The following is a 15,701-nucleotide window of genomic DNA, read 5'->3' on the forward strand; positions in this document are numbered from 1 at the left end:
TTTGTATATTTTGGTGTATCTAGAGCGAAAGAAATAATAGAAATTTCAAGAATCATGAGTGCTCCTTGGAAGAGTTTTAAAGAGCTTTTTCTAGAAGATTTTATTTATGTGGGCTATTGCTATAGATTTAAATGGTTTCAGCTTCCACGATTTCCTTATAACCATTTCTAGTTCTAAAATAGGAATAATCACATGTATACTTCATGTGTACTTGTGCTATGTCTATCTCTATATTAATAAAATATCTTCTTACTTATCAACAAAGAAAGAACTCCAAATAAATAGCAACAAAACCTCATCCCCAAAACAAGCAACATAATTCACAACACATCTTAAAATCACATAATTGATAATTTTTTTTTCTTCTATTAGTTTGTGGTATCATTGTACTATTACTATTATTTTTTTCCAGTTTCCTTAGTTAGCCATAATGACCAGGAACTAATTAAATGAAAGCTCATTTGTGACTGAAACTTCAATAAAGATACATTTTTGTGTTCCCTCTCTTGAATTTGAACTTTTCTTTCTGCTAGCTGGACAAAATCAGGAGCAGAAATGGTAACATCGAAAAGGCCTTTTCCCTTGTTCTGAATTAAAAGTAACAGATCTAGAGTCTGAAGAATTTCCAACCGACATGCATTCCGAACTATAAATATCGATCCTAAAAAAAACAAAATAAAAGGAATTGGAAACATATTTCAGTGTGTCAAACAAAGCAACAAAATATTATCAATATTTTCAAAAGACAAGACATTCTCTGATCCTTCATTTACATACATGGTACTATAAATCAGATCAATCTAGATTTAGAAAGATCGCTTTTCAAGTGATCTAGAAACATTTTTGGAATTAGGAATTGACACCACATTTTCTAGAAAGATCATACAAATCAAACCAATCCATAATTGACACCACATTTGGTCCTTTATCGTTAGAACATATAGTTCAAATTAGGAGCTGACAATATATGACTTCCAAAACCCTCTATCCTATAGTGTGAAAGAAATAATAAAAGTGTTCTGGCCTCAATACCAAAACTATTCCTCTGTTGCTATATTTATAGATATCTTCAATTGATAAGATTACATGAGTTTTGAAATACAAAAATACAATAAGTGCGGAAGGAAGATAAGAGGATGAAACAGAATATAATAGATAAGATCAAGTGCCAGCTCAGATGATTAGTTCAGAATTTGAATTTGGTGATGAAGAATCACATGCAGAGATCTTTACGGAAGTGGATTTAATCTCCTGGTTAACATCCCCCCGCAAGCTAAAGGGGGTAGGCGCACCTGCAGCTTGTTCCTGAGCTCACAAAATCGAACTGTACTTAAACCTTTGGTGAATACATCAGGTATTTGATCTTGGGAGCAAGTAAATTGGAGAGCAATATCTTTATTAATAACTTTCTCACGGATGAAGTGAAAATCCACTTCGATGTGCTTAGTTCGAGCATGAAATACCGGATTGGATGCTAAGGCCAAGGCACCGATGTTATCACACCAAATAGTGGGAGGAGCAGAGAGAGGTATACACAAGTCTCTAAGAAGCATTCAGACCCAATATATTTCTGCTGTGGTGATGGCTAAGGCACGATATTCAGCTTCAGTACTGGATCGTGCCACAACATTTTGTTTCTTAGCAATCCAAGACACCAAACAAGAGCCAAGAAATACATCGTAACCAGTGGTAGATCTGCGATCATCAGGATTTCCAGCCCAATCGGAATCACAGTAAGCTTGAAGAGTGAGTGAACCTTTCAGATACCATAGACCATGATTAATGGTTCCTTTGAGATAGCGGAGAACCCGCTTAGCTACAGACCAATGAGAGGAACTTGGGCAATGCATATATTGGCAAAGCTGGTTGACAGAGAATGCAATGTTAGGACGAGTCAAAGTGCAATATTGTAAAGCACCTACAGTTTGTCGATACTCAGTAATTTGGGCTGGTGTGAGAGGTTCTCCATCATGTGCAGAAAGCTTAAGACCCAAAGAACATGGAGAAGGATAAGGTTTAGCCCCAATCATCTTAGTGCGATGGAGAATATCTCCAATATATTTGGAATGCCTAAGATGAAGTCCATTAGAATCCCGATGAGCTTGGATACCAAGAAAAAAATTTAAGGAGACCAGGTCCTTCTTTTTGAATTCATTTTGCAGCTTGTCAATGAGAGAGAAGATGAGAGACTGATGTGTGCCGGTCACAAGTATGTCATCAACATAGATAAGAAAGAATAAATGAATATTGTCCTGATGATAAACAAACAACGAAGAATCCACTGGTGAAGAGGTAAAGCCAAACTCAAGGAGAGATTGAGAGAGTCTAAAAAACCAAGCCCTTGGAGCTTGTTTAAGGCCATACAAAGACTTTTGGAGCTTGCAAACATAAGAAGGAAAATATGGATGCACAAAACCTTGAGGTTGCTTCATATATACCTCCTCTTGTAAAACTCCATGTAAAAAGGCATTTGAGACATCCAATTGGCGTATACTCCAATCAAAATGAACAGCAAGAGCAAGAATAATCCAAATAGTGGAAGGTTTGATAACAGGACTAAAGGTCTCAGTGAAATCTAAACCACATTCTTGCTCAAATCCTTTGGCAACTAATCTGGCCTTAAGTCGATCAACTGCACCAGTAGATGTTTGTTTAACCTTGTATACCCATTTATTGTCAATCACGTTGTGATCCAAGGGCCTAGGATAGAGAGTCCAAGTGTGATTTGCAATTAAGGCATCGTATTCCTCTTGCATACCCGTACGCCATTCAGGAAGCAATGAAGCTTGCTTGTAAGAACGAGGTTCAAGTGGCATGGTAAGACTGGTTAGAGCTTGAAGGGGATGTTTAGTGGAATAGAAAATTTGATAATCTGAAAAATCATGAGGTTTGAGGTGTCCTATTTGGAAACGAGTAGTCATAGGATGAGTTCTAAGAGGATTGGAATGAGGTATTATAGATGAAGAAGCATGGGATAAGGGAAGGTCATTAGGCATGGTCAAAGGAAGGGATTGTGTTGGAACGGAAGATGGTGAGTGTTCAGAAGAAGAGAAAATAGGAGAAGTAGAGTTGGATTCGGGAAAGTGAGTAGGTGAAGAAGATTGACTCTGAGATGACATGGAGGGAGGTTCAAAATGAGGTTGAGAGTGATTTGATAGCAGGAGTGCTAAGGGATAAATCAGAAGCAATATTGGTTAGAGATAAATCAGAATCAAAATTTAAAGCAAAAGAGATAGAGAAATGATTACCATTAGAGGAGACCACTGTGGAAGGATGTGAGGACTGCAAGCCTTCCTTTGCAGGAAACGTATGCTCATAAAAAACCACATGTCTGGAAATAAAAATTTTATGGGATATAGGATCTAGACACCGAACCACGTTGATTTGAACTATAACCAAGGAAGATACATTTCTTTGTACGAAACATGAGTTTGTGAGAGGCATATGGACATAAAAGAGGATAACAAGCACATCCGAAAGTTCGAAGAGATGTATAATGTGGATGAGTACCAAACAATTTAAAGAATGGTGTTTCTTTGTTAAGAACATGTGTTGGCAAACGATTAATGATGTATATGGCAGTTAAGAAGGCATCAACCCAGGAGGTGGTAGGTAAATGAGATTGGGCTAGTAAAGATAACCCCATTTCAGTAATGTGCCTGTGTTTTCTCTCAGCAACTCCATTTTGCTGAGGAGTGTGAGGACATGTTACTCGATGGCTAATTCTGCTGGTTTCAAGGAAAGATTGAAATGGTTTAGACATGTATTCCCCACCTCCATCAGTTTGGAGTGCTTTATCTTGCAAGAGAATTGATTTTCAATGAGAACTTTGAATTTGATAAAACATACATAGACATCATATTTATTTTGGAATGGATAGAGTCAAGAAAAATGAGAAAAATCATCAATAAAGATAACATAGTAACGACAACCATTAAGAGATTTAGTCGAACAAGACCAAACGTTTGAATGTATAAGTTCCAAAGGAAAACTTGTTATTCGATTAGAATTTAAAAAATGAAGTTGTTTGCCTTTACCAAGTTGGCACGGCTCACAAACTTCAGATTTATTAATGGAACCAATATATGGTAGAGAATGTTTACTCAACAAGTGAGTTACAACTGAATTTGAACCATGTCCTAATCTAGAATGCCAAATTGAAACTGAAGCTTTGACCCCTACAACTGCTGCCATAGCAAGTGGTTTATTGAGAACGAACGACTGCAAATTAATAGGATAGAGTCCATCACTACTCCGTCCTTCCAACAGTGTCTGTCCCGTGTAATTGTCCTTGAAAAAATAATGAGTTCCAGTTAGAATAAAGAAACAATGATTCTCAAGACAAAATTGATTAATGGATAGTAAATTTGCAGATGCTTGAGGACAGTGAAGAACATTATTGAGTTTAAGTTTAGAAATGGGAGTATGAATAGTCAGTGAACCAGTATTTTTTATATGCAAACCTTGTCCATTACCAACAGCAACATGCTCCTGACCAGTGTACAGTTGTTGAAGAGTTAGCTGCTCAAGATTGGCTGTGATGTGCTAAATAGCACCACTGTCAACAAACAGGGTTCATTTGCTGTCTGAAGAGTATTGGTTTGAGCAACCATAGCTGCCAATTGTGACAGAGGATGGCGACCTTGATAGGCATAATCCATGCAGTGAAAACAATCAAGAGCACTATGGTTTGATTTGCCACATCTGGCAAGGAGATCTGGAAGTAGTAAAAGGCTGCTGGTTTTGGTTTGGTCTAGGAGAGTGATAGGAATGATTGTTTGGTGAGGGCGAGGCTGACTGTTTGGAGTAATGTTGAGAGTGGAAAGGTTGCTGATGTTTGGCAGGATATTTTGGCTTGCGGTTGAAGGATTGTTGGGAAGGTTTTGGAGTAAACGGGGCAAACTTGTTGGTTTCAGGTGGTATGGTATGCAGCTGGTTTTCTAAGAGTAATTCACAGGACATCAGTTCAGCTTGGAAGTCTTCAAAAGAAAGAGGCTTTTTCTCGGGTAGCAAGGGATAGAGAGGTAACAAAAGGGTAATAAGAATGGTTCAAACCACTGACAATATAAGAGATTAGATCATCATCATCAATAGGCTTACCAACAGCACCCAACTGTGCGACCAGTTGCTTAGCAGAATCAAGGTAGGCTGCACAATTCATGGAACCTTGATTCAAGGTTTGAAGAAGTCTCTTTAAATGGTTGATATGAGATCTGGATGGGGAAGCAAATTTGTTGGCCAACACAAGCCAAGCAGGTCGGGCAGAGGTAATACCATACACAGAAGGTGCTACCTTATCAGAGAGGGTGGCATTAATCCATCCTAAAACAAACTGATCCTTTCGGTTCTAGAGAATGTATTCTAGATTTAGAGTAGTAGTTTGTTTCCTATGTTCATCAATGAGAAACTGGAAAGGGCACGGTTCAGAACCATCCACAAAGCCCATTAAGTCATGGCTCTTAAGAACCAGGACAAGTTGAGACAACCACATAAGATAGTTAGTCTCATCCAACTTAGCCGAACCAAGATGACTAAGATTGGGAGCAACAAAGGTAGAAGATGAGGCAGCCATTAAAAAAAAAAAAGGATCGATCAAATGCGTGAGCAGAGTGGTTGTGATACCATGAAAGAAATAATAAAAGTGTTCTGACCTCAATACCAAAACTATTCCTCTGTTGCTATATTTATAGATATCTTGAATTGATAAGATTACATGAGTTTTGAAATACAAAAATACAAGAATTGGGGAAGGAAGATAAGAGGATGAAATAGAATATAATAGATAAGATCAAGTGCCAGCTGAGATGAATTTGGTGATGAAGAATCATGTGCAGAGATCTTTATGGAAGTAGATTTGATCTCCTGGTTAACATAGTGCACCATTTTCTAGAACGAAATACTTAAATGCATGTTGATTTTATAGTCCAGAAGCAAAGACTAACGAGATAGTTGAAAAACATATATATATCACTGTGTTTAAAAAGGATTAATGGATTCTCCAAACCCATGTTGATTTGACAGTAAAGTATCACAAGATGGAACTTTTTAAAAGGTACATCCTCAATCTCTACCTCAAAGACGTTCATGAACATTTCCTCCCATGTTATCCTACGTTGTGATTAGCCATATACTTTCCAATAGTTGCAATCTTGTCAATTTGTTAAGAGAAAACAATTTAGCATAAATGGAATGTTTAAATTTGGCCGCTTAACCAAAACAGAAAGACCTACTTAAGGAGTTAACTTCAATAAATATGAGTGGATAACATCAAATTTCACAACCCAACAACTAAGACAAGCAATATTACCAATTAGCCGGTAGAAAAACAATCATAGTTACAGTGTCAATACTCACCATCCCCCGGAACTCTCAAACATGCAACCAACTTTTTCTCCCCATCCATACATATATTAGATGAATCACATTCTTCACCCCGAGAACCTTTATTCCACACTGATGTCGAAGAGATAACAACCCTTTCACTGCTCACCACCTTACTCACATCCTTGGATTCCACACCATTTCTCAACTTCTCCTTTTCATCACCACTCCCATTCCCTTTTGATTCTTCACTCGCACCGCCCTCACCCTTTTGCACATATTCAGCTTCCCTCGATACCAAATGCTTACTGGAATTGTTTCGATCTATGCCATTCTCAACAAGAGGACCCTCTTTTGATCCGTCCACTTGGTCTCCCCTATTATATACCTTGTCAACTGTAGTAGAATTCAAAGCCAAGCTCGACCTACCTGTTTTCTTATTTGAACCATCTGTTTCGTTCTTAGTGGGAGCAATTTTGGGATCCAAACCAGTGTTTGCACTTGTATTCACCACCTACATTCAGAATTTATAATTAAACAAACACTACCCACTTAAACAATTTATATTCTAAAAATCAAATAAAGTTTCCTTTCTCTGATGTTTACCTTCAAATAAGCCCGAGAGCAATCAATGACAGGTAGTATCACAAAGAACCCCACAGAAAAAAAAAAAAAAACAAACTTTGACTCCCTATTCTAAGAAAAAACCCACTTGTTTGCATTACAAGAGGACCCTATTGTCATGACAATATGACATGAAAATTGAAGGAAAACGCACAGACACAAGATACATAAAAAATGTATAAGGAATATTCGAAGAGACCAAGTGTGAGATTTCTGACCTAGAAGAAGACAAATTTTCTGGACAAATTTTTCGCATAGGCGTACAAAAAATTGAACAAGCTATGGTTCTCATGGAGCTAGTCCAAGGTTGGACAACAGACCTTTGAAGTCAAACATGAGAGACTGGGAGATGGCCGAGTTCCCAGAGAGCCAAAACCCTGTGTAAATGCCACTATTGCGAATACCATTTCGTTGAGGTCGAGATCATCCAAAAGGCATTGAGCCAAGACTAGGAAAACGATTCAACCAACTGAAAAATATCGCTCAGTGCAACTGGTAGTAAGTTTATACACCGCACTTTCGTCTTATTTTCTTTCATATCATCATATAAAGAATCCTAATAATAATAATAATAAATATGTAATATCTTACGTGATATAATGAAAGTAAAATAATAGAGTGTGTATAGAATTTCCAAAAACATATTTTTAAAAAGTATTATATTTACAGCTTGATATAAAGAAGTTTAATATCGTAGGATTTTATTTATAAAATACATAATATTGTATTTTCTGCGTCATTTTATAGGTAGAAAAATAATTTATTTATTTATTTAGAAGGACATAAAATACAAATTTCAATTTTAAAAAGTTAAATTTTTTAATTTTGAATTCAATTCTAATATAAGATGTGGACGGAAGGTACATATGCTTAAGGGTGTGTTTGGTAAGTGAGAGTACTTGAGGTACTCTCACTACTATTTTTTACTTTATTATTACTTTTTACCTACTTTTCTACTATTCATTACTTTTCACCTACTTTTTAATATTTTATTATTACTTTTTCATTACTTTTTTACTACTATTCACAAACATTCTCAACACTTCTCAGATATTCTCACTATCCAAACGTACCCTAAATCTCCTCGGGAGACATGGAATAAAGCTAGAGGGATTGCCCAAGTGATGAGCTTCAAACGAATCAAAACAGCTAAATTAATATTATTGCCGTGACGAGAGAGCAGCTCGAATGCTGGTTGTAAATGAGTTAGGGACATAATGAAATTAAAAGATAAATGTTTGCACATTTTTTTAAAAAAGATTGTATAACGTTTACGTACTCTATAACTGCAAATATCATTTCTTATTCTCTTATTTTACTAAAAGAAATCTTGTGATTAAAATGATTTTACAAAATTAAATAAAAACATATCAATTTATAAGATTTTTGTATGAGCCTAGCACTTCAAATCCATCACGCTGAGAGGCTTTATTAACAGAAAAATGGTGTGTAGTGCATATTTATTAAAGGAGAAATGATTTGTACAAGTCTCAAATAAACAAGCCTTATACAAGTCTTTGTAAAAAAGTGGACCCCACTTTAAAAAAGTATAAAAAAAACTATTATTTATTAGTGGGACCCATTGTTTTATAAAAGACTTGTATGGAGCTTGTCTATTGGGGGCTTGTATCTAGCATTACTCAAATATTATTAAAATATTATTTTTTTAATATTATTATTGTTTTGAGAATTGAAAAAATTGAATTATTTATTATATTTTATATAGAAATTTGGAAAAATTATAATGATGAGATGAAACATTTTCATTATCCAAACGGTGCCTTAAAAAATAAATTTTAAAATTTGAATATTATAAATGAAATATTATTATTTAAATAATGTAAATAATGTGCTATACATACCAACTAGAAAATAAAATAGAGTGGGGCTACTATGCCGCCCCACTTTTACTGGGCATACCGCCCAGAGTTTTTTTTTTTTTTTCCTTTTTTTTCACATTTTTTTAATACATTTAAATATTTTTAAAAAAATAAAAAAAATACATAAATACATTTAAAATCACTTCCTTAATCATTAAGTAAAAAAAAAATTAACTATCAGTCAACTTGACCGATCAAACGAGGGAGATAAAGTAACTTTTTTCAATAAAATAACTCTAATTAATATCACTGTAGTTGGTCAATGAAGCAAAATATTTGCAAAAAGTCATTCTCAAAAGCCTCTCCAATCTGTTTATATAATTTGTTGTGTAAAGTTTTCTTTTGTATAATCAATAGGTAGGCTGATCGGTTCTAATTCGGGCCCATGAGGCAAATGACATCGTTTTGGGCCAACAACAGAGAAATTAAAGTTTAGTTGGTCTATTCGTACAGCCCATATTCAGCTGAATAGTTCTGGGCCAATCTGTACTCGCACATTTTTTTGTTAAACTTTTGTGGCAAAGTCTTAAAATGTTCCCAATATTTCTAATCAATTTAAAATATTCTTATCATTTAAACATTCATAAAATAAGAAAAAATCGTCTAAAAAATATGGGAGTACAGAGGTTGGTCAGGTACTCAGACGGTACGTACCTCTTCCTTAAAAACAACAAATTCTATAATAAAAATAATATTAAAAGACTTTATAATATAATGAGGTGGTATAATCCATCAAGTTTTAGATTTTTTTTAATAAATATAAATGACGATCCAAAGAACCAAAAGTGATGAAAAATATCATATTTTACAGAAAAAAATAAATGAGTAATACTATATATAATCATAAATTATGTAAATATTATGCATTTCTTTTGAAAAATATTAGAATACATCATTAAAAAATTAATTTTTTTATATAGGTCTCATATTTACTCTTTCTTTCAAAATGAGTGCATGATGCTTATACATTCTATAATTACAAATATCATTTTTCAAAATAAAAATGTGATAGAAATACGATTTGTAACGTTACTCTAACCTTTAATATGATTTTTTTTTTTAAATTTTGTTTTCTTATTTTTTAAAACTCAATAAAAATATCTTGTATTTTACCATATTCATAATGAGATATTCTAAATATCCCATCCACCGAACTTTCCTTAAAAGAGATAGTATGTAAAATCATCGATCTTTCTTTGATTTTTGAAGGAAAAACTCCTACTGATCTCACTCACATGCAGAACATGAGAATGGGTGAAAAAAGAAAAGAACATTAGCCAGAGAACGTCGACAGTACCATTTCATGTCTGACGTGGCAGAAAGAATCATGAACCTTTATTGCTTCAACAAACTCCCTCCTAACACCTCTCAACCCCCACAGATAGATACAAAGATCGATAGATACGTGCGAGTGGCGTCGGTGTTGGACTGCAAAAGTCAGCTTACCCTCATTTTCAGGGCTTGAAAACATCAGCACGAGTTTTTTCAACAAAGTCGGAAACCACCTTTTAGCCTATATATATATATATATATATATAGAAGAATCTAATTTCATTATCAAAACCTCTGAACAAGAAAGTGGTTATCTCTCAAAATCATTAAAGACGTACGTTGCAGCAGACAAGAGGTTGGATCACTCTTAAAAGTCCACTGTAGTCTTTAAAAATATGAAGAGGTCATGCATGCTCATTCTGCATATTATATATAATTTTCATGTACTGCTGGGGCCTAAAACTTATTTCTATAAGCTGCAGATGGTTTAATGGAATTGTCAAACCGACCTGATCCAACATACCATACATATACCCTGAGGATAATATAAACTCGAAGATGACCAGGGTCTAAAGACAGCTCATTGCACTGAAAGAAAGGGTATCCTGATGAGACTCGATCGATCGGGGGCCACACTCGTTATCCTATTTCTGGTCTAATCTAACAGGCTGGGTGGGAAGACTGAGATATGTCCAAGATTTGCGTTTTTTTTTTTGGTTCGGTTCTTTTATGCGTGATTTGCGAGAATATTTCTCGCACATGCAGTTGCATGCATTTGAAGCAACAGTTTTCACAAGCTGAGGCATCAAATACAATGGTAGTTAGAGTTAGTACTGTGTGTTTCTGACGAATGAAAATCAGGGTAACATGAAAATGTGTTTGCCATCTTAAGGTGGTTTTGGGCCAATGCATAGCTAGGGAGGTGGTGGTGCAACAACAATAAGTGCTGGTTTTCATCTGATCTTCTTCACATGGCAGCTTTTAGTGCCGTTTCTTCTCGCCATTCTAAGAGTATTGGCAATAGATTAGTCAAATGTCAATGCAAGTCTAAACTTTAGCTAGATATGAGAAAAAGCTTCCACATCGGACTAGCCAATGGTCCAAAACTTAAGACTTGATGAATAGTAAATCTTAAGTGCTCTCCAAACATGGCTAGCTACTATTCACAATAAAAAATAATATTTAATTATTTCATCACTTCCCTCTCTCTTTGAATGGTAAAAGATGTATGGTATGCACATTATTTCTACAAAGTATGAAGATCAAAGAAATATATAAATTGTATTTATAAATAAATAAATAAATAATATTATATTATATTATTATTTTAACTTTATAATGACTAGTCCAATGTAGACTCACCTAGTCAAAAATTGATATTATAACTAAAAATTAAGATTCTAACCAAATTTTAAACTTGACAATAGCTAGACCATTGCCAATGCTCTAAAACAATGCAATAGCTTTAGACCCTAATTAATGTGGAAAAATATGAACACATCAAGCTGGCTATAACTTTAAAGATCATAAATACTTAGAAAAGGTTGATAATGACAAGAAGTTTTGAAAAAAGTATTGCTGTTGTTTATTTATTTGTTGGATAACTAATGGTCCCTCTAAAATTTATTGGGCACTCAATGAGTTTATCTTTCAATAACCATTCCAAATAGTCAATACTCTGCTTCTTTACGCAGGCGCATCTGCTGATCCCCTTTGTCCACTATCTTCTCTAAACGATCCACATCAGGGTGAATGGAAGGAGTCCCACAAGATGTTATATGGTGTTTTTTCTTTCTTTCCATAGACCATTAACACATGACACAGCAATCCGGCATTAATTCATTGGCAGCATACATATATAGGACACTCTATTGAATGGAATTATCAAATCTCAAATATTACTAGTTTTAAATTAAGAAAAATTCTATTATCACGCCTAGTAAAGTGTTTATATATAAAAGATAAAGTTTAAATTTTAATTTTAAATTTTAAAATTTAAATTTTAAATTTTATAAATAAAATCTTATTATTTAAATGATCGACATGAATGATGTGCTTTAAACATCGGTCTGTTTGAGAATAAAATATATAGCTCTTAAATTAAATAATTGAGATATTGTCACAACATAATTTATAACATTTGCCAATTCAACACTATCATTCTTGGTACTTATATGTGGTACCCAACATTTCAAAAGTGATAAAAAATAAAATAAAATATGATGCAGTTAAATGTTGTAAATTTAAATTTGTACGGTTTATGTTTAAGGGACTTCAAACGAAAGAATATTCTGAAACTTCTAGGTGGAGCTTTGTCTGACCATCAACATGGAGAATGAAAGCTTTGATCTATATTTATTCGACCCAACTCATCATATGATTAAGCTCTGAAAAAGAAACAAAATAGAGAGATATCCAAAAATCTTTTATTATGGCCCAATCCACACCAGCCATTTGTTGAGATGTGGTGCTTGGAAACCATGCTGTGTATTCCACACCCCCTGCATGCAGTCTCCCAACCAATGGCGCCGTGATTCAGTCACCTACATGCTGACAGATCACCATCACAATTGAAATGGGGCCCCAAGCCCATGTGAGAGGCTCACTGGGCCCAGACCTTGCGGTCAGCATGACATCACAGAAGAAACTCGAAGCATATAGAAGAAAAGAAGAGAAAAACAAAAATAGTTGATAGAATAATGGAACGACGCGTGGAGTAGGAGTTGAGTGTGGGCAAAAGAAAAAGGACTTGTTAACGTGTCGAGCTCAGGAGCAAAAGGACCACGCAAATAGTCGGCGTCAAGCGGATTGATTGCTTTTAGGATTGAGCAATGACCAAGTCCGCATACCGCCAAAATAGACCTTTTTCGGCGATTTATTTCGACTCAAAACTCCATTATTGTTGGCTTGACCAAACTCCATTGCTGTTCTAAAGCACAATTTTTTTTTTATTATTTCAAAAAAATTCCTAAAATATTTTATTAATTTGTATGACCATATTTTTATATCAGATTTTACAGATTTTTTTTGTTTTTTTGAAACCTCATAACATTCTCATTGGCTTTGAGAAGGATAGCTAAAATTTAAATAATCAGTATTAAAAAGATCTTATATTAGGTTAAATATATCTAAAATAATTTGAATTTCGTTACAGTGATTGATTAAAGATAAAAGATTATTATTTAGTTATTAAATATTAAAATATTAATTTCTCACTTTAAACAAATATTAAAATAATAGTTTCTAACTCCAAACAAAAATACTATTTTGATTTGTAATTAAGAAATCTACATAGAATTTTATATGATTTTAATCAAATAATTTTTTGTTATTAACAATATTAAATAACTTTTGAAAATATAATTTTTAATATTAATTTAATTAAAATATAATTATTATTAATATTTAATTGACAGAATTATAAAATATGATAAAAATAAATTAAATATAAAAATTATTAAATTAATAATATTTTATTATTATATATAAAGTGATTGAATAATCGGAATATTAAATTTAAAAGAATTAGGCAAATATAAAGAAGTGTATTTTTCCTTTACGTCTTTAATGCACCATTTGGTAGGACCATGTCCCACTGTGCTGTAGGGGCACCCATATTTTCATAAAAGGTCTAATCTACCTCATTCAGCCTTTGTGGTATTCAACGCCAGAATTTTACTTTCGAATACTTATAATTCGTTAATTTCGGACATTTTAAGTAATTATCTGTAAATAGTTAAGGTATAATTAAAATATATTATATTAATCTGTGTGAATAAAGATGGCATCCATCCTAAATGATTAAAAAAAAAAAAAAAAAAACCTCTCTATATATTGGTCGTCTATCACAGATCTCTATGGTTTCATTGTTTTCGTAAATGAGGTGAAATTAAAATTAAAAAATTAAATAAAAAATTGTTAAAATATATTTTTTAAATATTATTTTTATTTTAAAATTAAAAAAAATTAAATTATTTATTTTATTTTATATGAGAATTTAAAAAAGTTGTAATGATTAAGACTACGTTTGGATGTTGAGTTGAGCTCAACTGAATTGAGTTATTTATGAATAGTAGTGAGTTGAGTAGTGAAGAGAATTATGTAAGATCTATCTAAAGTGAGTTTAAAGTGTGTTTATATGTTAAAATGAGTTTTGTATTTTTTATGAGAAATTGAAAAAGATTTTGAATCCTACGTATAAAAATGTTTTAAGTTGAAAAAAGTTATAGGTCTCATGTGTAAGAAGATTTTGAGTTGGAATGAGTTTAGTAATTTGAAAATTGAGTGTTTGAATATTAGACTCAGTTTAAAATTAGACTGAACTCAGTTGAATTCAGTAACTAAGCGAAGCTTAAATAAGATGAGATAAAATGAATTGAAAGAAGTTATAAATGAAGAAATAAATTTGGACACGTGGGGTTGAGATTTGTTAGTATCCTTTTAGAAGTTGTCACCCGTGAAATGGAGAGAGGCAGGCAGTAGTGTTAATTATTCATTTGGGGTGTTTCATCTTTGTAGGCGATCTTCGAGGGACGATGACTCCAAAAAGTTTGCCAGCTCAAAGCTATGCAAATGAATGATGTTGCTTGCCATTGTACGATAAGATCTTTCGTATTTGATTTATTTTATTAAATCATGGATGATACCATGACTAATCAACATGCATGATCACCATCAAAATTATTCTTGATCACTTGATTGCAAATCGCATCGACGTGAACTTTTCTTCCACGACTGCTTAAACATGTGAGGATAATATCATTCTAACTATCAATTTCAAATTTTGTTCAACTCTTACCCATCTTTTTTACTTAATTACATGTTGGTAAAGCTTTATCCGTATTAACTCATGTAGGTTGCTTATTTGATATTAATCTTTATCTTTTGTACTTTATTTATTTTATTAAGATCCCGTTTGAATATAGAAACGGTTTCATTTCATTCTATCAGTATAATTTTTTCAAATTCTCACATAAAATATAATAAACATTTTAACTTTTTCAAATCTCAAAATAATAATAAAATTAAAAAATAATATTATAATAATATTTTATTCAACTTTCATTTAAAATTATATCATTTCATCTCACTATCAAAACGAGATCTAAATCATGGATGCACACATGACCCATTAGCATGATCATCATCCCCAAGTCATCCAACCAATTATTATTGGTCACTTGATTGAAAATGGCATCAACGTGAACTTCTTTTCCACGATTAATGCTTAAACATGCAAGGAACATATCATTCTAAATAATCAATTTCTAACCTTGTCTACTGTCTAGCTCTAATTAGCCTTCTTTCGTACCTAGTTACAGGTTAGTCTTTACCCATATTAACTATATCATGTGGGTTGCCTGTGTGATATGGCATTCGTTAGGTTGATCTATCTTTTTGTAAGAGTAGAAGGCCGATCGAACATCGAAAGTTGAAATGGGTTGATCAATCCCATAATCGTGCATGGAGGAAGTAGATGATACACTAGTACTCCATCAAATAAAACTGATTAGTATATTAAATAAGTTTAGAATTAATAGTAGAAATGATATTTACAATTTTAAATTATATAAATCTCGTATACTTATTTAAAAAAAAAAAGAT

The 15,701-nt window shown here is 33.1% G+C and overlaps 1 pseudogene; it reads right to left on the reverse strand.

Annotated features, from left to right (window-relative positions):
- Window positions 1-5,015: 5,015 nt before the first annotated feature.
- LOC121236268 lies at window positions 5,016-5,095 on the reverse strand (annotated as a pseudogene).
- Between the last annotated feature and the right edge of the window lie 10,606 nt (window positions 5,096-15,701).

This window comes from Juglans microcarpa x Juglans regia, chromosome 6D (genome assembly GCF_004785595.1).
Source record: "Juglans microcarpa x Juglans regia isolate MS1-56 chromosome 6D, Jm3101_v1.0, whole genome shotgun sequence".
Taxonomy (NCBI): domain Eukaryota; kingdom Viridiplantae; phylum Streptophyta; class Magnoliopsida; order Fagales; family Juglandaceae; genus Juglans; species Juglans microcarpa x Juglans regia.